This window comes from Sminthopsis crassicaudata, chromosome 3 (genome assembly GCF_048593235.1).
Source record: "Sminthopsis crassicaudata isolate SCR6 chromosome 3, ASM4859323v1, whole genome shotgun sequence".
NCBI classification, from domain to species: domain Eukaryota; kingdom Metazoa; phylum Chordata; class Mammalia; order Dasyuromorphia; family Dasyuridae; genus Sminthopsis; species Sminthopsis crassicaudata.
Window position 1 is genome coordinate 113,282,749 of NC_133619.1, and position 24,360 is coordinate 113,307,108.

A 24,360-nucleotide genomic window follows, 5' to 3' on the forward strand; every position below is an offset into this window, starting at 1 on the left:
TGAGTTCCTTGTGCTGAATCTACTTCTGAGAGCGTGAGACTGACATCAAACCTTAGTCTAATCTCACTGGGTTCACAAACCAGTTATTTACCTATCCAGATACCTAAATGAAACCATTGCCTTGTTCTCCAGTTTCACAGTATTTGGAATGATCAGCCAAAAAACTTGAAACTATCTATTCCACATTCAGTAATCAAAGGACATTGAAGAAAATGGTCTTGATCAAATATCTCATAATTTCTACCTCAAGTTTATTGCCTTGAAGTGTATATATTTCTCAGAACGCTCTATCATGTCTTCTGCAACCACTTATCTGTTGTTCACAGTCATACAGGATCTCATTATGTCACGCTCTTTTCCTCTTGCTTTAATAAGATAAACGTGTCTTTTTCTAAAGCACTGCATTCCTAGACACCTATTTCAGGATGAGTTATCCTATCTCACATAGGATCACATAAGATTTAGGATGAGGAAGAAAACCTTAGAAGTCATTTATTACAAACTCTTCATTCTATATTTGAGTAACTGAGTCCCAGAGATAATAAATGACTTGCCTCTGGTTCATACAAGATATAAAGGGCAAAGCTAAGATTTGAATCAAGGTCCTCTGACTCCAAATCTAGCACTCTATCCATTATGCCATGATGTTTCCTAATATAATAGATCAGAAAATAAATAGCCATATTTATTTCTTTTCACTTCCAAGTCAAATCCTCCTTTATTACCATTAGTCAGCAACCTTTGCTCTTTTGAGTTCATCTTCTTGTTCTATGTCATCTGATGCATTTCCCTTCTATCAATATTTCTCAGTAGGTATTCTACTATTTTCCCTGTGGAATTCAATATCTGCTTCATAATTTTCATTTTTATTCTAATCCTTTCCCTCATACTAAGGGTTACAGATATACAAAGAGAAAAAAAAAAAAAATATATATATATATATATATATATATATATATATATATATATATATATATATATGGGTTACAGATATACAAAGAGAAATATATATATATATATATATATATGTGTGTGTGTGTGTGTGTGTGTGTGTGTGTGTATGTGTATAGATAAATGTTACCTTGAATGCCCTGGTTTCCTTCTTTATTAATCTCTTTAAATTCTAAATCCCTAAAAATTATCATCAATTGATTACCTCTATCAGGAAGCAGAAAGTATGCTTTATGATTGGTCCTCCAGAATTATGGATTATTGCTTTGATCAGAATTCTTGTAGTTTTCAAAGTTGCTCCGTTTCATAATATTGTTATATAAATGCTACTTTCACTTTGTCGGATTATAAAACTTGTCAAAATAATATTGTCACATTATAACTTTTTGTTTGTTTTTCTCAGTTTCCTCTGCATTACTTCATACAATTTGTTCTCTTTCTCTATGGCTTCTTTCTGTCTATTTCTCTGTCTTTCCATATCCTATTGGTAAATAACATTTCATTCAATAAACATGCCACAATTTTTGAGTTTTTCTCCATTTTCTAAGCATTCTCTTACATTTTGCATATAATTTCCAGGATTTACAACTTTACTATTATTGCAATCAATCTGATGGGTATGAGATAAGTCCTCATAAATGCAAAAGTCAAATCATAAACAAAAAAGAGAGAGTTCATAGCCAAACAAATATTAGAAAAGACCAAAGAAAAGAAAATGATTAATTTTGATTATACAAAAATTTTTTTGCAGAATTAATTGCAGGTAAAATTTAAGAAAAAAACTGGAAAAAAATTATAATCATATTTCTGATTAAGGCCTCATTTCCAAGAAATATAAGGAAATTTCTCCAGTTTTAAGATTAAGAATAAATCTCTGGATGGTGGTGATGGAATAAAGACAGCAGCTTGCCCAAACTGTCCTGCAAACTGCTTCAAATTTCTTTCAATAATGACTAACCAAATTTTACAGTCAGAACACTAGGGTGGAGGTGGCAGGACCCAGACTGCAGGGAGGGAGCCTGGGGCAGGGACCTGGAGTGAGGAGCCAGAGTGTTGAGGCAACCGTGCACCTACTCTATTTGGTTGCAAGTGGGTAATTTAGCTGATTTGCTGTAAGACACCCAAAAGTAAATACAAAAGGCAAAATGTAAACCACTGAGCCCTGGAAGAAGCCCTGGTTATGATTACCCAGACTGGGAAATAAATCAGAAATACTGATCCCAGGGCAAACTAAAGCAGCTGTCACCCTTTTTCCCTTAAAACCAAACCTCAACCTTTAAAAGTGAGCAAAAAGCAAAAAGAACTCTTGATTATAGACAGCTTTTATGGACAGAGAGAGAGAGAGAGAGAGAGAGAGAGAGAGAGAGAGAGAGAGAGAGAACAAGAACTTGAGGTTCCTAAAGGCAAACACAGATGAAGCCCCAAAGGGTGATAGGAGCTGGTTCCCATTTCACAAGGCTTTCTTGGAAGAATTCAAAAAGGATCTTTAAAGAGAATTAGAAAAAAAAAATTAGGCAATTGAGTAAGGAGGTACAAAAGTTCACTGAGGAAAATAATTCCTTAAAATTAGAATTGAGCTAATGGAAGCTAATTACTTTATGAGAAATCAATGTAAAATAAATTAAAACAAAAAAAAGTGAACAAGTAGAAAAAAAATGGCAATATCTCATTGGAAAAACTGACCTGGAATATAGATTCAGGAAAGTTAATTTAAAAATTAATGGTCTACCTGAAATTCATTTTGAAAAAAGAGTCTGGACATCATCTTTAAAGAAATTATCAAGGAAAAGTGTCCTAATATTCTAAGGCCAATAGATAAAATATAAATTGAAGAACTCCACCAAACACCTTCTGCAAGAAATTCCAAGCTAAAAATTCTCAGGCATATTTTAACCAAATTCTGAAACTCTCAGGTCAAGGAGAAAATACTGCAAACATCCAGAAAGAAGCTATTTAAATATAGTGGAGTCATAGTAAAGATAGCACAAGATTTAGCACCTTTTACATTAAAGGTCTAGGAATGTGCTTTTCTGGAGAGCAATGAAACTAAAATTATACCAAGAATCACATATTCACAAAAACTGAATATATTGTTTCAGAGGAAAAGGTGGACAGTCAATGAAATGGAAGATTTTAAGACATTTTTGATGTAAAGTCCAGAGCTGAATAGAAAATTTTATTTTCAAATACAGGACTCTAAAGAAGCATAAGGAGGTAATCAGGAAAGTTATATCATAACAGACTTAATTAGGTTTATCCATTTATATGTCTTCATAAGAGGATGATATTGCAGCTTATTAGAACTTTCTAAAATTATTATGGGTATTAGAAGGAATATGAATATATATATATATATATATATATATGTACACATATACATATATATATATATATATATATATATATATCATGAGAGAGAGAAAGAGGGCACAGGTGTGAGTTGAATATGAAAGGATAATATATAAAAAATATGATGAAATTAAATGTGGGAGAAATGGAAAAGGAGAAGTGGAATAGTGTAAATTACCTGCCAAAAAAAAAAAAGAGAGGAAAAAAAGCTTTTACAATGAAGGAGAAAAGGGAGAGAAGATGACTGAACCTTACTTTCATCATAATTGACTCAAAGAGGAAATAACACATACTCTCAATATGAGCATAGAAATCTATCTTATCCTACAGGAATATAGGAATAAAGGAACAGAATGGGGTACTGTAAGATAGTAGAGTGATAAATTAGAGCACATTTTGGGGGGAGGAGTGTTCAGTAGCAAAACACTTCTGAGGATAGGCAGGGTGAAGGAGAGCAAGAATCGACTAGATGGGGAGTATACAGATGGCAATAGTAATTGTAAGAAGAATTTAGAGGCAAGTTTCTTTGATGAGGCCTCATTTCTCCAGCATCAAGGGAAGTGAGGGATATTTATTTAAGAATGATAAGATCAATTTCCCAGTTGATAAATGATGAAAAGATATGATCTATGCTCAAAAAGCTATAAATCTATCTATATCCTTTGACCTAACAATAGGCTATTATTAACATTAGTCTTGGATACCAAAAATGATTTTAAAAAGCAGAAAAAAAGAAAAGAACCTATAATGTACAAAAATATTTGTAGCAACTCCCTTCTCAAGGCAAAGAATTAGAAATTGAGGGGATGACCATCAATTGTGGAATGGGTGAATAAATTTTGGCTTGTGATCTTCATGTAATATGGACTTTCTATGGGAAATGATGAACAGAAAGCTCTCAAAAAAAAAACCTGGAAAGTCCTCCACGAACTCAAGTAAAGTGAAATGTACTGTAAACAAAGTAATACAGTGTTCTGAGATGACCAAATGTAAATGAGGTTGCTATCAGTACAATGGTCTGAAGGACTAATGAAAAATTTTATCTGTACCCAGATAAGGATCTGATTGTGTCTGAATATAGATTAAATCATACTCTCTGTCTCTCTCTGTCTCTGTCTCTGTCTCTCTCTCTCTCTCTCTCTCTCTCTCTCTCTCTCTCTCTCTCTCTCAACTTAATTTGTGAGGGTTTTTTATTAGATCTGTGTTTTCATTCATAACATAACTTTTATCAAAATGTTAATAATGTCTGGGGATAGAGATAAGGGGGAGGATCTGAATCTCAAAAGTTTAAAAAATGTTTTAAATGAAAGTGGGGAAAATATTAAAGAAAAGAGAAAAACAAGTGTTAATCCCTAGTTGATAAATGTTCTAAGGAGAGGATAGGATGAGGAAATTCTTACAGGAAGAAAACTAGGCTATCAATAACCATATGGAAAATTCTCCTGTGATCTGTGCTTGGCTCTGTGTTGTTATAATAGCTTTATCAACAAGTTGGGTAAAAAGAAAGATAATATGCTTATCAAATTGCTAGTCTATTGGATGACAGGCAATATCTAAAAGGATCTTTATAGATGAAAAACATTTGGGCTAAATATAAGTATAATATGTAGAGCCATAACAGCAGTTGTTGAATTATAAATAAAATATTGGAATTTTAATAGACTAAAAATTCAATATAAATCAACAGTGTTATATGATAGCCCCCCTCCCATCTACCTCAATATTAGCAGAATTCAGGGAAGGGAAGGGAAGGGAAGGGAAGGGAAGGGAAAGGAAGAGAAGGGAAGGGAAGGGAAGGGAAGGCAAGGGAAGGGAAGGCAAGGCAAGGGAAGGGAAGGCAAGGGAAGGGAAGGGAAGGGAAGGGAAAGGAAGGGAAGGGAAGGGAAGGGAAGGGAAGGGAAGGCAAGGGAAGGGAAGGCAAGGGAAGGGAAGGGAAGGGAAGGGAAGGCAAGGGAAGGGAAGGGAAGGGAAGGGAAGGGAAGGGAAGGGAAGGGAAGGGAAGGGAAGGGAAGGCAAGGGAAGGGAAGGGAAGGGAAGGGAAGGGAAGGGAAGGGAAGGGCAGAACCAGGAAACAAGGCTCTATTCCATTTCCTAAAATCTTTCCTTCATGCCCCTACTTCCCAAAGGTCCTCACCCAAGTGACAATTTGGAATTTACCATAGCTTTCCCCCCAGTCTAAGAGGTGAGGTCTGGTACCAATAATCAATGCCATTTTTTCTCTCTGTGCCCCTACCAGTGCTCTCTTCTTTCTAGCAACTTTTTACATTATCCTTAATCAGAATATAATGTCCTTGAAGGCAGGGAGGGATGTTTGGTTTTGTATAGCATAGTGTCTGACAAAAAAACCTAATATTCTATTTATGCCTGTCTGTATGTCTGTATCTTTCTATCCCTATTATCCATGTTATAACACTTCCCCATAAACACCATCACCAGTAAATTATAGCTGCTTAAAGAAATCTCTTGGTTTATTTTGGGATTATATCCCCAACACTGATCCCAGAGTATTAAGTAGTCATTTGATAAATGTTTGTTGACTTTGACTTTAAATTTTATACACTTCACAATTAAAGTATTTCATAACTCATGTTATTAAAAATGGACTTCTGTAATTAAAAATCTTTTAAAATTTTTATTGAACTGGTAAACAGAGATAATAAAATGTTTGCTTTAAAATTGGATGATTTCAAAAAGCTTGGAATGAGGTCTCCTTCAACTCATGTTGGCACTTTATCTAAAATTTTTAGTCTTTGAGAACACTGAAAAGATGTCTGAATTTCAGAGTCACAAAGTTTGTAAATATCAAAAGAGTGAACTGATATATGTATCAAAGTCAGCATATATCAAAGAACCAGAATGCAGTTCTTTCTTGTTTCAAGATCAGCTCTCTACTAACTAGAGAACATTGCTCATAAAAATCCTACTATTTATTTTTATTTCTACTAAAAATATTTATTCAAATCAAATAGTGAAAATTTCAATCAGCAGATATTTTAGTACTTCTTAAGGGAAAAAGGAATATTTTTATTGAAATACATTTTTAAAAATTTCAAATAATTTAATTTCAACTAAAATAGCAATATAAAATAAGTATTTATATTTTGACAAAAGGCAGCTAGCTGGCATCGTGGATAGATTGCTGGTCCTGGAGTCAGGAAGACTTCTCTTCCTGAGTTCTAATCTGTCCTGACACACTTGCTAGGTGTGTGACTCAAATCACTTAATTCTGTTTCCTCATCTGTAAAATAAACTGGAGAAGCAGATGCCAAGTCATTCCAATATCTTCACCAAAAAATAACTGAACAACAATCACAACATTTTAATAAAGCCTTAAGTAAGACTTTTAATTCAATTTGGAAGATATTCAACACCTAATAGTTGGCTGTGTTTACTGCGACTTGCAGATTTCCAAGATTGTCCAGGATTAAGAGATAATAGAAAAAAGAAAGATAACCTTAAAAGATATACAAATGTATAGGAAAATTATTATATTGACTTGAAATAGAAAAGAAAAATATTAGCTGTGTGATCTTGAGAAAGTTACTTATTTCTAATTTCAAGATCACACAGCTAATAAGTATCTGAGGCAGAATTTGAACTCAGATCTTCCAGACTCCAGCGAGGGGTTCCCTATCCACTATACCACCTAGCTGTCCCATCATTTTATTTCAATGTAGTTAATTTCCTGTGTAATTCTATGATTATCATTTTATGCATTTAAAACCACTATTAAATGAAATCCCAGATAAGGGGACTTCACCAATTTTCTAAATGGATCTATAATAGAAAAAAAAATTAAGAATCTTTGATAAAGTATAACAGCTTTCATTTTACAGAATAGCCAAGAGTGATTTAGTATGTTCTACAAGGACATACAGTTAGTAAATAATAGCATATGGTCTCTAACCTGAGTTGGCTGACTCCAAATTCAGCACTATTTCAACTATACCATGCAAACTCTTGCCTACATGCTGAATTTCAATGATCTATGAAGTCTCTTAGGATAAAACACTGTTATGAAACCTGAAAAAGTTGATGCCAAAGGTCTATTTATTTCTGGCTGGCAAAGACTGCCATTCTGCTACAATACTAAAAAGGAAAATGATTCTACCTCAATAACCCCCTTTTTATCCCAAATTATAACATCACTTTAAAAGAAGGTAATTAGCCAGCTATTCTTCTGTCATCTATCCATTTATTCTTCTATTGATTTTGTGATGTATGTATTTTTTATTTATCTAACTATTCACACATGTGCTTATTTGGATTTTTTGTTTGTATGTCTAGTTTTTGTTTGTATGTATTCTATGTTTGTATGTTTATATGGAAAATTGCTCTCCAATTCTGATTCCTATTCATCAGAGCTCTGGTATTTTTCCAAGAAAGACTTTGTTCCCCCAACCTATAGATATGATATGAAGGATGCCCTTCGTTCTCAAACATTGTTCTAGAAGAACACAAACTTCATTCCCCTAAGTGGAATTTTCAAGTATGGATTGTGATCTGCACCAATGGAGGAAATGACAAAATTCCAAGTCTTTTGAAGTGTTAAGTAGTGAGTAGTGATGCAAGTCCTGGAATTCATTTAAAGTGGCATATCAAATTATCTATTGTGGACTCATACTAATAGAAGTCATTTACATTTTCATAATATTTTGTAGGTTAAAATGAAAGTATTCCCTGCTTTATCTGGCAGCTAGGTGGCGCAGTGGATAGAGCACCAACCTTGAATTCAGGAGAACCAGAGTTCAAATCTGGTCTCAGACACTTAACACTTCCTAGCTGTGTGACCCTGGGCAAGTCACTTAACCCCAGCCTCAGGGAGAAAAAATTAAGAAAAAAAAAAAGATTCCTGCTTTATCAAAGAGGAAACTTCATCAAAGGAAGATTAAGGAATAAAATTATTGATCTGCTATAGACATGAGAGTCATGAAAAAATTTGGAATCAATGTAACGGCCTACTCTAGAATTCAATGAATCTATGAACTAATGTAATTGGTAAAAGTTCTAATTTATCTAATATTGTTTAACTACAAACTTAGTGAAATACCCAATTATATCCAAATTAGAATCTGTTGATTACATTTATTGAGCCATAAATTCCATAATTATAAATGTTGTGATCATAGAAGTCCAATTATATTCATATTTGTTGGATTAGTTATAATGATTATATTTTATGAAATAAAAATCATGACTCAAAGTTTGAAAGAAATGTTTCTTTTTTGACATCTCATTAAAAATTGGTTTTATTTGCCTGAAATGGGGACTGTCACTGAATATCCAGGATATATGATTTCTATAAGTGTAGGGTGGTTGATTGATACATGTAATACAGTATTGCAAAATGGGGCATAAAATGTTCAAGACAGTTCCTACAAGATGTATCATGATTTAGAAAAAGTTCTGGATGATAGTCTTACAACAATTTAGAGAAATAGACCAGAGAGAATAAAAGTGAGGAGGAGCTATGAAAAATACGCAGGGGCAAGATGACTGGTTTTGCTGGTAGAATAAGAAGGAACATATACCTATATTTTAGATAAAAGCTCCTCCACTGCTATACGAGAAATTCAAATGAGTTATTATCTTAGCACTTATAATAATGATTCCTAACCTTTGCTGTCTATGAAACATCTGCCTTGAATATTCAAGTATGTAATGAACTAGAGATGAAGCCCTTAACTACTCAAGAAATACTGATATAATTAATGTGTATTTTAAGATGCTTATTTTTAGATATAATTATCTACACAGTATGTTATCAATATGAGATTAAAATCAAAGAGACTTGCATTTAGAAAGAATCTTGGAGATTCAACCTACTCATTTTACATATAAGGAAACTGAGGTACATAAAAGTAAAGTGACTGAATTTAAAATTTAGTTAAATTTAACACATACTCCTGAATGTTTACTATGTCCTAGGCATTAGGCATATGCACTAGGGAAATGAAGACAACAATGAACAGTTATTGTATCCAAGAGTTCACAAACTCTTTTATATGCCAAAAGAAGTAGGGGAAAAAGTATTGAATTATAAGAAGGAATCAAGATGGTAGAATAGAAGCAGAGATCTAGCTAAATTCTCCAAACATGTCCCTCCAGACAACTTTAAAATAACATTCAAAAATCTAATTCTGGAAAAAAGGTCAAAGTGAGACAACTTTCCAGCCAAAATCAATTTAAGATATCAATAGAAAAGTCTGTGACATTGGGCAGTGGATGGGGGAGGAATGGGAGGAGGAAAGGAAGATGTCATGATTGCACATAGTGGCAACAGCAGCAGAAGGATTTGAAAGCAGTAATGACAGAAACAGCAGTAGTATCCCGAGCTCTCAGCCAAGAGACAGTAAGGGGTTTGGACAACTGGTCAGAAAGAGAGTATAAGGGATTTAGCACTATTTGGTATCTCTATTGCTCATACACAGATCACAGTCACAGCACAGAAAGTAGTCCTTGTATTTGTTCACAAGGGAGTAGGGGCTCTGGCTCTAGTACCAGAGCTAAGAATATAACTAGTATTTACAAGTGTAGGGGAATAGAGGTCCTTCCTGGAAAAATACAAAAACACTGATCAGAGGAGCAATGAATATGTCTCTTCCAGGATCATAGTATCTTGAAATCAGTAAATACTTGCAACTTGCACATCCCCAGAACTAGTTCTGAAAATAGCAGCAAAACAAAATGAAAAAACAAAACAAAGCAAACAAACAAACAAAAACATCTTGGGACAATTCCTTGCTACTCCAAAGTAAAGAGGCCCAACTTTAATATAAGGTTCAAAGTTAAAAAAAAATAGGCTAAAAAAATGATCAATTAAACAAACAAATAAAAAAATAACTATGATAAAGTGCTACTATGATGGCAGAGAATTCAAAATACAAATTTAGAAGACAAGACTGTGAAAAAGGTACAAACAAAGCCTCAAATAAATAAAATGAAAACTTGAAACAAGCACAAGAAGATTTCCTGGAAGAGTTAAAGAAAGTTAAAGGAGGGTAAAGAAAAAATGGGGGGTAAAAATGAGTGATTCAAAAAATATGAAAAGAGAATTTAACAACTTAGTGAAAGAGTTAGAAAACATGCTGAAGAAAATAATAATTTAAATCCCACAATTGGCCAATTGTTTAAAATGACTCAAAGATTCAGCAAAGTAGAGGGAATAAAAGGGGGGGGGAGGAAGAAGAATAGGCCAAATGGGAAAAGAAGCATAAAAACTTTCTGAAGAAAATAATTCCTTAAAAAGTTAGAATTGGACAAGTGCAAGCTAATAATTCCATGAGACACCAAAAAGCAATAAAACAAAATTAAAATAATGAAAAAAAAGAAAAAAGTGAAATATCTGATCTGAAAGACAAATGTCCTGGGAAATAGGTTGAAGAGAGATAATTTTAAAGTTATGGGGATATATGAACATCATGATAAAAGCAAGATCCAAGATTATACTTTAAGAATTTGTAAAGAAAAACTACACTAATATCTTATGCCTAGGGGCAAAATAAAAATTGAAAGAATCTACATGTCTCCTCCTAAAAAAAGACATTAAAATTAAAACATTTAGAAATATTATAACTAAATTTCAAAGTTGCTAGATGAAGGAGAAAATAACGTAACCTGCCACAAAGAAACAATTCAAATATTGTGGAGCCACAGGCAGGATTACAAAAGATTTAGTAACTTTTACATTAAAGGAGAAGATAACTCAGAATATGGTATTCCAAAGGCAAAAGAACTAGGATTACATACATTGATAATTTACCCAGCAAACACTGAGTACACTTTAAATATAAACAAATACACAAATAAGCACACATACAGGCACATAGTAGACACACATAACTAAAATAAAGTGCTGGAGAAAAATCTAATATGCTTCAGCTGAATTAAAACAGTTGAAGGAAGCCGTCATGAGGGCAGCTAATTTTCCAGAGAATAAACTATCAGGTCAGGGATCAGGAAGACCTGAGTTTAAATAGAGCTTCAGACACTTATTATCTGTGTGATCTTAGGCAAGGCAATTAACCCTGTTTGTCTCTGTCTTTTCATCTATAAAAAGAGCTAAAAAAAGGAAATGGAAAACCAATTAAGTTACAATCTTTGGTAAGAAGACCCCAAATATAGGTGTGAAGAGCCAGACAAATGAAAGGACCAAACAAAATAGCAATCATGATCACACACAAAGTAAAAACAAAAATAGACCTAATTAAAATAGACCATCAGGGAAAATATAGTTTATTTGAAGGTACTATAGACAATGAAGGAATATTTTTTTTAAAATGCAGCAAGTTCTTTAATAGACTTTTCAGTCTATATGTACATATAGAACTGTTAAATTTATATTAAAAGAAGCTTTTTCCTTAAAAGATAAATGATGTATATTGTATTTAACATATATTTTAACATATTTAACATATATAGGACTATCTGCCCTCTACGGGAGGGAATGGAGAGAAGGAGGGGAAAAGTTGGAACATAAGTTTTTTGCAAGGGTCAATGTTGAAAAATTACCCATGCATATGTTTTGCCAATAAAAATCTATAATGACAAAAAAAAAAAAAGATAAATGATCAAAAGATATAAAGAGGCAGTTTTCAAAAGAAATCAGAGTTATCGCCAGTCGTGAAAAAAAAGTGCTCTAAATCATTATTAATTAGAGAAATACAAATTAAAACAACTCTGAAGTAATACCTCACACCTCTCAAAAATAACAAAACCTAATGTGGATTTAAGAAATAAATGGGGTACTGGCTAAGAAATGGAGTAGTGGATCAATGAAATAGGTTAGGTTCATAAGACACAATGGTCAATGACCATAGTAATCTAGAGTCTGATAAACCCCAAACTCCCAGCTCTTGGATTAGAACTCACTATTTGACAAAAAATTTCTGGGAAAACTGGAAAATAGTATGGCAAAAATTAGGCACTGACCAATATCTAACACCCTATACCAAGATAAGTCTTAATTTAGATATAAAGGGTGATAATATAAGCACATTAGGAAAGTTAGAAATAGGTTGTTTACCTGTCAGATTTATGAAGAAGGGGTGACTTTGTGGCCAAAAAATACTAAATAATTTTATGAAATACAAAATGTATAATTTCTATTACATTAAATTAAAAAAGGTTTGCATAGATAAAACTAATGCAGTCAAGATTAGAATGGAAGTAACAAATTGGGAAAACATTTTTACAGTTAAAGGTTCTGATAAAGGCCTCATCTCCAAAATATACAGAGAATTGACTTTAATTTATAAGAAATCAAGCCATTCTCCAATTGATAAATGGTCAAAGGATATGAACAGACAATTTTCAGATGATGAAATTAAAACTATTTCCACTCATATGAAAGAGTGTTCCAAATCACTATTGATCAGAGAAATGCAAATTAAGACAACTCTGAGATATCATTACACACCTGTAGGATTGGCTAAGATGGCAGGAATAAATAAAGAAGAATGTTGGAGGGGCTGTGGGAAAACTGGGACACTGATGCATTGTTGGTGGAGTTGTGAAAGAATCCAACCATTCTGGAGAGCAATCTGGAATTATGCCCAAAAAGTTATCAAAATGTGCATACCCTTTGACCCAGCCATACTACTACTGGGCTTATACCCCAAGGAACTACTAAAGAAGGGAAAGGGTCCTGTATGTGCCAAAATGTTTGTGGCAGCCCTTTTCATAGTGGCTAGAAGCTGGAAGATGAATGGATGTCCATCAATTGGAGAATGGTTGGGTAAACTATGGTATATGAATGTTATGGAATATTATTGTTCTATAAGAAATGACCAACAGGAGAAATACAGAGAGGCTTGGAGAGACTTACATCAACTGATGCTGAGTGAAACGAGCAGAACCAGAAGATCATTATACACTTCAACAATGATACTGTACCAGGATGTATGCTGATGGAAGTGGATTTCTTCAACATAGAGAAGAGCTAATCCAATTCCAATTGATTAATGATGGACAGAACCAGCTACATCCAGAAAAGGAACACTGGGAAATGAATGTAAACTGTTATTTTTACCTTCTGAATCCAATTCTTCCTGTGCAACAAAAAATTCTGTTCTACACACATATATTGTATCTAGAATATACTGTAATATATTTAACATATATAAGACTGCTTGCCATCTGGGGGAGGGGGTTGGGGGAGGAAGGGAAAAAATCTGAATAGAAGTAAGTGCAAGGGATAATGTTGTAAAAAATTACGCATGCATATGTACTGTCAAAAAATGTTATAATTATAAAATAAAATAAAAATTAAAAAAAAAAAAAAGAAATCAAGCTATTCTCCAAATGATAAATAGTCAAAGGATACGAACAGACAATTTTCAGATGATGAAATTAAAATTATTTCCACTCATATGAAAGAGTGTTCCAAATCACTATTGATCAGAGAAATGCAAATTAAGACAACTCTGAGGTATCATTACACACCTGTCAGATTGGCTAAGATGACAGGAACAAATAACGATGAATGTTGGAGGGGCTGTGGGAAAACTGGGACACTGATGCATTGTTGGTGGAGCTGTGAAAGAATCCAACCATTCTGGAGAGCAATCTGGACTTATGCCCAAAAAAGGTATCAAAATGTGCATACCCTTTGACGCAGAAGTACTACTACTAGGCTTATATCCCAAGGAAATACTAAAAAAGGGAAAGGGACCTGTATGTACCAAAATGTTTGTGGCAGCCCTTTTCATAGTGCCTAGAAGCTGGAAGATGAATGGATGTCCATCAATTGGAGAATGGTTGGGTAAACTATGGTATATGAATGTTATGGAATATTATTGTTCTGTAAGAAATGACCAACAGGAGGAATACAGAGAGGCTTGGAGAGACTTACATCAACTGATGCTGAGTGAAACGAGCAGAACCAGAAGATCATTATACACTTCAACAATGATACTGTACCAGGATGTATGCTGATGGAAGTGGATATCTTCAACATAGAGAAATGCTAATCCAATTCCAATTGATCAATGATGGACAGAATCAGCTACATCCAGAAAAGGAACACTGGGAAATGAGTGTAAACTGTGAGCATTGTATTGTTTTGTTTTGTTTTGTTTTGTTTTGTTTCTCTTCCCAGATTATTTTTACCTTCCGAATACATTCCTTCCTTTGCAACAACAACAACAACAAAATTCAGTTCTACACATATATATTGTACCTAGGATATACTATAAGATATTTAATATGTATGGGAGTGCCTGCCATCTAGGGGAGGGAATGGAGGGAAGGAGGGGAAAACTTGGAACAGAAGGGAGTACAAGGGATAATGTTGTAAAAAAAAATTACCTATGCATATGTCCTGTCAAAGAAAATGTTATAATTATAAAAATTAATTAAAAAAAAAAGATTAGAAGGGAACCTGAAAATTTGAAGTGGGTGGGAATTTTACAGCTGACGTTTCTAATAAAGATCTCATTTATAAAATATATAGATAACTGATTCGAAATTTTAAGAATACAAGTCATTTCCCAATTGATAAATGGTCAAAGGGTATGAACAGATAATTTTCAGAAGAAGAAATTAAAAGCCATTTGTACTCATGTGAAAAAATGCTTTAAATCACTATTGATTAGAGCATTGTAAATTAAGATAACTCTGAGATGCCATTTCACATCCCTCAAATTGGTTAGGATGATAGGAAAAGATAATGATGAATGTTGAAGGAAATGTGGGGAAAATGGGACACTAGTACATTGATGGTGGAATTATGAATTGACCCTACCATTCTGGAGAGCACTTTTGGAGGAGTTATTAAATGAACCAACCATTCTGGAGAACAATTTTGAACTATACCCAAAAGGATATGAAATTATGCATACCCTTTGATCTAGCAGTCTCATTATCAGTTCTGTATCCCAAAGAAATAATAAAAATGGGAAAAAGGATTTACATGTACAAAAATGTTTGTAACTGCTCTTTTTGTGGTAGCAAGGAACTGAAAATTGAGTGGTCATCCATCAATTGGAGAATGACTGAATAAGCTATGGTATAGGAATATAATGGAATATTATTTTTCTATAAGATTTGATGAATAGGCTGATATCAGAAAAGCCAAGAAAGACTTACTTGAACCGATACTGAATGAACCTAGCAGAATTAAGAGAATAACACATAATATTATGTGATGATCAACTATGATAGACTTGACTTTTCTCATCAAAGCAGTTTTTCAAGGCAATTCAAATAGACTCGGGATGAATCCAGAGAAAGAATTATAAAATACTGAATATGAATCAAAAATATAGTATTTTCAGCTATTTTTTGTTATTATCTTGCTTTTTCTCTTACTCATTTTTTCCCTTTTTGGTCTGTTTTTTTTTTTCTTGCAGAATATTTCAAATAAAAGAATTATACATATTTAACATATATCAGTTTACTTACTGTCTTAAGATGGGGGAAGTAAGAAAGGGAGGGAAAAAATATTGGAACACAAAGTCTTAAAAAACCAATATTGAAAAACTGTCTTCATATGTATTTGGAAAAATAAAATACTATGAAAAAATTTAAAAAGAGAGAGAGAATAGATACACTAATGAGCCATTAGTGGAGTTATGAACTATTTCTTTTTTTTTTTTTAAAGCAAAAAAAAGGTTTATTATCATCTCACCACAAGGAGCAACTACCAACAGACAAAGTGCCAACAGTGGAGGAGTACAAATCACAGGTTGCAAACATAGGATTATATAGACCCCTAACACAGAAGCCCCCATCCCTTTTTTACCTTTTTTTTTTTTTGTGTGTGTGTGTGTGTGTGTGTGTGTGTGTGTGTCATATTGGAACTCAGGTCTCTCTCTCTCTTTCTCTTTTTTTTCTTTTTCTTTTTCTTTTTTTTTTTAATTTTTATTTTATTTTATAATTTTTTTTGACAGTACATATGCATGCGTAATTTTTTACAACATTATCCCTTGCACTTACTTCTATCAGATTTTTTCCCTTCCTCCCCCAACGCCCTCCCCCAGATGGCAAGCAGTCCTTATATATGTTAAATATATTACAGTATATTCTAGATACTATATATGTGTGTAGAACCAAAATTTATTGTTTGCACAGGAAGAATTGGATTCAGAAGGTAAAAAATAACAATTTACATTCATTTCCCAGTGTTTCCTTTTCTGGATGTAGCTGGTTCTGTCCATCATTAATCAATTGGAATTGGATTAGCTCTTCTCTATGTTGAAGAAATCCACTTCCATCAGCATACATCCTGGTACAGTATCATTGTTGAAGTGTATAATGATCTTCTGGTTCTGCTCGTTTCACTCAGCTTCAGTTGATGTAAGTCCCTCCAAGCCTCTCTGTTTTTCTCCTGTTGGTCATTTCTTACAGAACAATAATATTCCATAACATTCATATACCATAGTTTTACCCAACCATTCTCCAATTGATGGACATCCATTCATCTTCCAGCTTCTAGGCACTATGAAAAGGGCTGCCACAAACATTTTGGCACATACAGGTCCCTTTCCCTTCTTTAGTAGTTCCTTGGGGTATAAGCCCAGTAGTAGTACTTCTGCGTCAAAGGGTATGCACATTTTGATAACTTTTTGGGCATAAGTCCAGATTGCTCTCCAGAATGGTTGGATTCTTTCACAACTCCACCAACAAAGCATCAGTGTCCCAGTTTTCCCACAGCCCCTCCAACATTCATCGTTATTTGTTCCTGTCATCTTAGCCAATCTGACAGGTGTGTAATGATACCTCAGAGTTGTCTTAATTTGCATTTCTCTGATCAATAGTGATTTGGAACACTCATATGAGTGGAAATAATTTTAATTTCATCATCTGAAAATTGTCTGTTCATATCCTTTGACCATTTATCAATTGGAGAATGGCTTGATTTCTTATAAATTAAAGTTAATTCTCTGTATATTTTGGAGATGAGGCCTTTATCAGAACCTTTAACTGTAAAAATGTTTTCCCAATTTGTTACTTCCCTTCTAATCTTGTTTGCATTATTTTTGTTTGTGCAGAAACTTTTTAATTTGGTGTAATCAAAATGTTCTATTTTGTGATCAATAATGGTCTCTAGTTCTCCCTTGGACACAAACTCCTTCCTCCTCCACAAGTCTGAGAGGTAAACCATCCCATGTTCCTCCAATTTATTTATGATTTCGTTCTTTATGCCTAAATCTTGGACCCATTTTGATCTAATCTTAGTATGTGGTGTTAAATGTGGGTCCATGCCTAGTTTCTGCCATACTAATTTCCAGTTTTCCCAGCAGTTTTTGTCAAATAATGAATTCTTATCCCAAAATTTGGGATCTTTGGGTTTGTCAAAGATTAGATTGCTATTTTTATTCACTATCTTGCCCTGTGAACCTAACCTATGCCACTGATCAACTAGTCTATTTCTTAGCCAATACCAAATGGTTTTGGTGACTGTTGCTTTATAATATAGCTTTAAATCAGGTACACTTAGACCACCTTCCTCTGACTTTTTTTTCATTAGTTCCCTTGCAATTCTCGACCTTTTATTCTTCCATATGAATTTTGTTGTTATTTTTTCTAGGTCATTAAAATAGTTTCTTGGGAGTCTGATTGGTATAGCACTAAATAAATAGATTAGTTTGGGGAGTATTGTCATCTTTATTATATTCGCTCGGCCTATCCAAGAACACTGAATGTCTTTCCAATTATTTAAATCTGACTTTATTTTTGTGGCAAGTGTTTTGTAATTTTGCTCATATAATTCCTGACTCTCCTTTGGTAGATATATTCCCAAATATTTTATACTATCGACTGTTATTTTGAATGGAATTTCTCTTTGTATCTCTTGCTGTTGGATTGTGTTGGTAATGTATAAAAATCCTGAGGATTTATGTGGATTTATTTTGTATCCTGTGACTTTGCTAAAATTCTGAATTATTTCTAATAGCTTTTTAGCAGAGTCTTTGGGGTTCTCTAAGTATACCATCATGTCATCTGCGAAAAGTGACAATTTGATTTCTTCATTTCCCACTCTAATTCCTTGAATCTCTTTCTCGGCTCTTATTGCCGAGGCTAGAGTTGCTAGTATTATATTGAATAGTAATGGTGATAGTGGGCAACCTTGTTTCACTCCTGATCTTACAGGAAAAGGTTCTAGTTTATCACCATTACATATGATGTTTACTGAAGGTTTTAAATATATGCTCCTTATTATTTTAAGGAATAGTCCATTTATTCCTATACTCTCAAGCGTTTTTAGTAGGAATGGATGTTGGATTTTATCAAATGCTTTTTCTGCATCTATTGAGATGATCATATGGTTTTTATTAATTTGATTATTAATATGGTCAATTATACTAATAGTTTTCCTAATATTAAACCAGCCTTGCATTCCTGGTATAAATCCCACTTGGTCATAGTGTATTATCCTGGGGATGATTTTCTGAAGTCTATTTGCTAATATCTTATTTAAGATTTTAGCATCAATATTCATTAAGGAAATTGGTCTATAGTTTTCTTTCTCAGTTTTCGATCTACCTGGTTTAGGTATCAGTACCATGTCTGTGTCATAGAAGGAATTTGGTAGGACTCCTTCAATTCCTATTTTTTCAAATAGTTTACACAGCATTGGAGTTAGTTGTTCTTTAAATGTTTGATAGAATTCACCTGTAAATCCATCTGGTCCTGGGGACTTTTTCTTAGGAAGTTGGTTAATAGCTTGGTCTATTTCTTTTTCTGAGATGGGACTATTTAGACGACTTACTTCTTCCTCTGTTAATCTGGGCAAGTTATATTTTTGAAGGTATTCTTCCATTTCATTTAAGTTATCAAATTTATCGGCATAAATTGAGCAAAGTAGCTCCTGACTATTGTTCTAATTTCCTCTTCATTAGTGGTGAGTTCACCCTTTTCATTTTCAAGACTATCAATTTGCTTTTTCTCTTTCCTTTTTTTAATCAGGTTTACTAAGGGTTTGTCTATTTTGTTGGCTTTTTCATAAAACCAACTCTTAGTTTTATTAATTAATTCAATAGTTTTTTTTACTTTCAATTTTATTAATCTCACCTTTTATTTTTTGAATTTCAAGTTTTTGTTTGTCTGGGGTTTTTTAATTTGTTCCTTTTCTAGCAATTTGAGTTGTAAGCCCAATTCGTTGGCCCTCTCTTTCTCTATTTTATGCAAGTAGGCCTGTAGAGATATAAAACTTCCCCTAATTACTGCTTTGGCTGTATCCCACACATTTTGGTATGATGTCTCATTATTGTCATTTTCTTGGGTGAAGTTATTAATTATGTCTATGATTTGCTGTTTTACTCAATCAGTCTTTAGTATAAGATTATTTAGTTTCCAATTATTTTTTGGTCTATTTTCCCCTGGCTTTTTATTAAATGTTATTTTGATTGCATTATGGTCTGAAAAGGATGCATTTACTATTTCTGCCTTACTGCATTTGATTTTGAGGTTTTTATGCCCTAGTATATGATCAGTTTTTGTATAGGTTCCATGAACTGCTGAGAAGAAAGTATATTCCTTTCTGTCTCCATTTAGCTTTCGCCAAAGATCTGTCATATCAAACTTTTCTAGTATTCTATTTACCTCTTTGACTTCTTTCTTATTTATTTTGTGGTTTGATTTATCTAATTCTGATAGTGCAAGGTTGAGATCTCCTGCTATTATAGTTTTGCTATCTATTTCCTCTTACAGCTCTCTTAATTTCTCTTTTAAGAATTTAGATGCTGCACCACTTGGTGCATATATGTTTAATATTGATACTGCTTCATTATTGATGCTGCCCTTTAGCAGGATATAATGCCCTTCCTTATCTCTTTTAATTAGATCAATTTTTGTTTTTGCTTGATCTGAGATGAGGATGACTACTCCTGCTTTTTTGGTTTTGCCTGAAGCATAATAGATTCTGCTCCACCCTTTTACTTTTAGTTTGAATGTCTCACCCTGTTTCAGGTGTGTTTCCTGTAAACAACATATAGTAGGATTCTGACTTTTAATCCAGTCTGCTAACTGCTTCCTCTTTATGAGGCAGTTTGCCCCATTCACATTTATGGTTAGAAAGACTAATTCTATATTGCTTGCCATCCTATTAACCCCTGCTTATGCTTTTCCCCTTTCCTTCCCTTTTACCCTCCTATCCCTCCAGTATTAAACTGGTGAACACCACTTGCTTTTCACAGCCCTCCCTTTTTAGTATCCCTCCCCCACCTTAAAGATCCTCCCCTTATTTTACCCCTTTTCCTCGAAATTACTGTATTCCCTTCCCCTTAGCTTACTCCTTTCCTTTCACTTTTCAATGAAGTGGAAGAAGTTTGACCATAAATCGAATATGTCTATTGATACACGCTATGTTCATCTCCCTCCTTTCTTTCTCTCAGATATAATAGGTTACCTTTGCCTCTTCATGAGATATAGTACCACCACTTTACACTTTTTTATGATATAATCTCCTTTCCATCTCTAGTTTCTAAGACAAATTGTACATATGTTCTTTACATATTTTTTTGACAGAAGTATAATTCTCAAGATTTCTTTTTACCTTTTTAGAAATCTCTTGAGTTCTGTATTTGAAGATCAAACCTTTTATGTAGGTCTGGTTTTTTTCATCAAAAATAGATGGAATTCATTTATTTCGTTAAATGTCCATCTTCTTCCCTGGAAAATGATGCTCATTCTTGCTGGGTAAGTTATTCTTGGCTGCATACCAAGTTCCTTAGCCTTTCAGAGTATCATGTTCCAGGCCCTGCGTTCTTTTAATGTGGACGCTGCTAGATCCTGTGTTATCCTTATTGTGCATCCTCCATATCTGAATTGTTTTTTTCTAGCAGCTTCCAATATCTTTTCCTTTGTCTGATGGTTCTTGAACTTGGCCACTATATTTCTTGGCGTTTTGATTTTAGGGTCCCTTTCAGTAGGTGATCGATGAATTTTTTCAATGTCTATTTTACCCTCTGTTTCCAGAATGTCTGGGCAGTTCTCTTTGATAATTTCCTCGAAAATGGTGTCCAAGTTCTTTTTTTCCTCCCATTTTTCAGGGAGTCCGATTATTCTCAAATTGTCTCTCCTGGATCTGTTTTCCAGGTTTGTTGTCTTTCTGGTAAGGTACTTGACATTCTTTTCAATTGTTTCATTTCTCTGGTTTTGCTTGACTACTTCTTGGTTTCTCCTTGAGTCATTCATTTCTACTTGTTCCAGTATAATTTTCAATGATGTATTTTCTTCACTCACTTTTTTTATATCTCTTTGTAATTGTCCAATTGAGTTTTTATCTTCTATGGAATTTTTTTCCATTTTATCCATTTTATTTTTTAGAGAGCTGTTTTCTTTTTCCAGCTCACTAATCCTGTTTTCCTTGGAGTTGTTTACCTTTTCCAGCTCACTAATCCTGTTTTCCTTGGAGTTGTTTACCTTTTCCAGCTCACTAATCTTGTTTCTCAATGATTTGATTTCTTTATCCACTCTGTCTTTGAATACATGGGATGACTTCTCCAGGCTCTCTTGCCAAGCTTCCCTTTCCTTTTCCCATTTCTCTTCCAGCTCTCTTGTGAGAGCCTTTTTGATTTCCTCTATGAGGTTCTTTTGTATTGAGGAGCAGCTTATATCCCTCCCAGGGGATACATCTGGGGACAGTCTGTTCCTAGTCTCCTCAGCATTTGAAGTCTGCTCCCTCTCCACACAGAAGCTGTCAATGGTTAGAGCCCTTTTGAATTTTTTGTTCATTTTGTCAGAGCAGGAATCAAAGAAAACAAACTGACAAGTGAAACAATTGGTCTGTTTTGCGGAGGATGAGGCTGGATGGTATTAATGGGCTTCCTCTATAGACTGGGGGTAGGGCAGCAGAGAGCCACTAACAGAACAGCAATGACTGTACTGAGTCTGCGCTCTGAGGCTCTGAGAACGCTCCTAGTCAGTCCAGGTGGGGGCTGGGGGTGGCCGGGCTCTGAGAGACGCTGGCTTTCTGGGGTTTTAATCTTCACCTCCGGTGTTTACACCCTCTCCACCGCTCCTGGCTTGCTGCCAAGACGGAGCATCCACACTGGGGCAAAAGCCCTTTCACAGAAACGGCAGAGAGCACACCCCTCCCCTTCCAGTCTGAGCTGTGCAAGCTTCCTGTCTCGCTCTGGCTGCCTGCCCTCAGTCTGTGCCCAGTCTGATTGACCCTCCCCCGAGCAAACACAGACCTTTTCTGGCGACTTTCAAGGATGTCTTCTCTTGGTGATTATTTGTGGATTTCTTTCTGGGTCAAGCATTAAGTCAGAGGCTTGTCATGAAGTAAGTTCTGAGAGAAAACGAGGAGCTCAGGCAGCTGTCTGCCTCCACGCCGCTATCTTGGCCGGAAGTCCGTTATGAACTATTTCAACTATTCTGGAGAACAAATTGGAATTACTCCCAAAGGGCTATATACATTTTGATTCAACTATGACTATATCTATAACCCAAAGAAAACAAAGGAAAACTTTGTTGTCTTTATTGTGGTCATCACGGAACTTCTTATTTGGTACCAAAGGAAAAAAAAAGAAAATGACTTATATGTACAAAAAATATTTATTTCAGTTCTTTTTGTGTTGGAAAAGAACTGGAAATTAAGGGTTTGCCCATCAATTTGGGAATGTTTAAATATGTTGTAGTATATGTTTGTGATAAAGTTACTATTGTATTATGAGGAATGATAAACAGGATAGTTTTCTGAAACTGGGAAAATACAGTGAAGTAAGCAGACTTATTTGTGGGCTATAAAATAAAATAATATAAAATAAATTTGTAAAGATAAGTTAAAGTCAAATTATAAAAAGCTAACAAGAAACTATGAAGGAAAAAAGAAAACAAAATAAACTATCAGGTCTTTACCTTTCCTAGAACAGGTGGGATGAAGAAAACATTACTTCAGCAGTTTTCATTTGAGATCCTTCAATTCATCTAAGACAGAAATAATATGACCAGAATGTGGGGTGTAGGAAGGTAGTTGTAATGTCATCTAACAATTCTTCCTTAATACCATGCGAGAGGGATGTTCTTTGTTCCTCATCTACATTTATCTTATATAGTCTACTCTAGATCCTTTATAACTTTTGCGTTACTTAGGTTCTTTACTGACATAAACTTACCAAGTATTTTCTAGTGACTTGTCACATCTCTAGTTTTGTTGCCTTTATTGTGGTCATCACATAACTTCTGATTTGGTACCATTATTTATTAATTAATTGATTGATTGATAATTATTTGATTAATGATAAATTGATCCAGTTTACCATTAGTAACTCGCTTTGCAACTAGTTCACAAGATTCAAAGAATTAAGAGGTTTATTTAAATGTCAGTGAGAAAAAAATAAGTCCTCTAAGTTCCAGAAAATGCTGTCTCACATATTCATTTTTATCTCTCAACTTCTTGAATCCATTCTAGCCTCTCCATGAAGAAATGCTTTTTGGTTTCCCTGAACACTATCAGCCAGAGATATCAAGGAAAATCACTCAACAAGCAAAACTTTACCTCAAAATCTGGTTGAATTGCTGTAGAACTCTTATGCTATAATCTGAGTATTCAGCTTCTTTAAGATGTCAACAAACATCACTTTTCCATGTTTTCCACTATATTTACAATTCTTCCAAAACCTCACTTTTTAGGGTAGTGAAATATTCAATAGCATTTGATTTTTTTTTCTTCCAGAGAGGCATTAGAATTTATATGATTCTGAGCTCTAATTTTAGATTCTTTTTAATATCCCTTCATGTGACTTTGGATGAAGTCACAAAAAGGGAGTTTTTCCCTAATATCTATTATACCAGGACTAAATGAGAAAAGAAGGAATAATTTCCTCATTCCTATTTTCTGTTGAAATTACAAACACTTTTCTGTTTGTACTATTGTCTGAATATAGAGTTGACATACTGTGACAAAAACTGAATCAAGTACATATTGATATCACTACTGTGAATGAAAACAAAAATCAAAGAAATTACTAGAAATGGGAAGGATCAATCAGACTTCCTCTCTCAAATATATAATTGAAAGAAATTTATGATATTGGGTTCATTGTGATTCAAAGGTACAAGGAATATCATTTCATAAAACACTTGGGTCACATCATTTTTCAATGTTCTCTA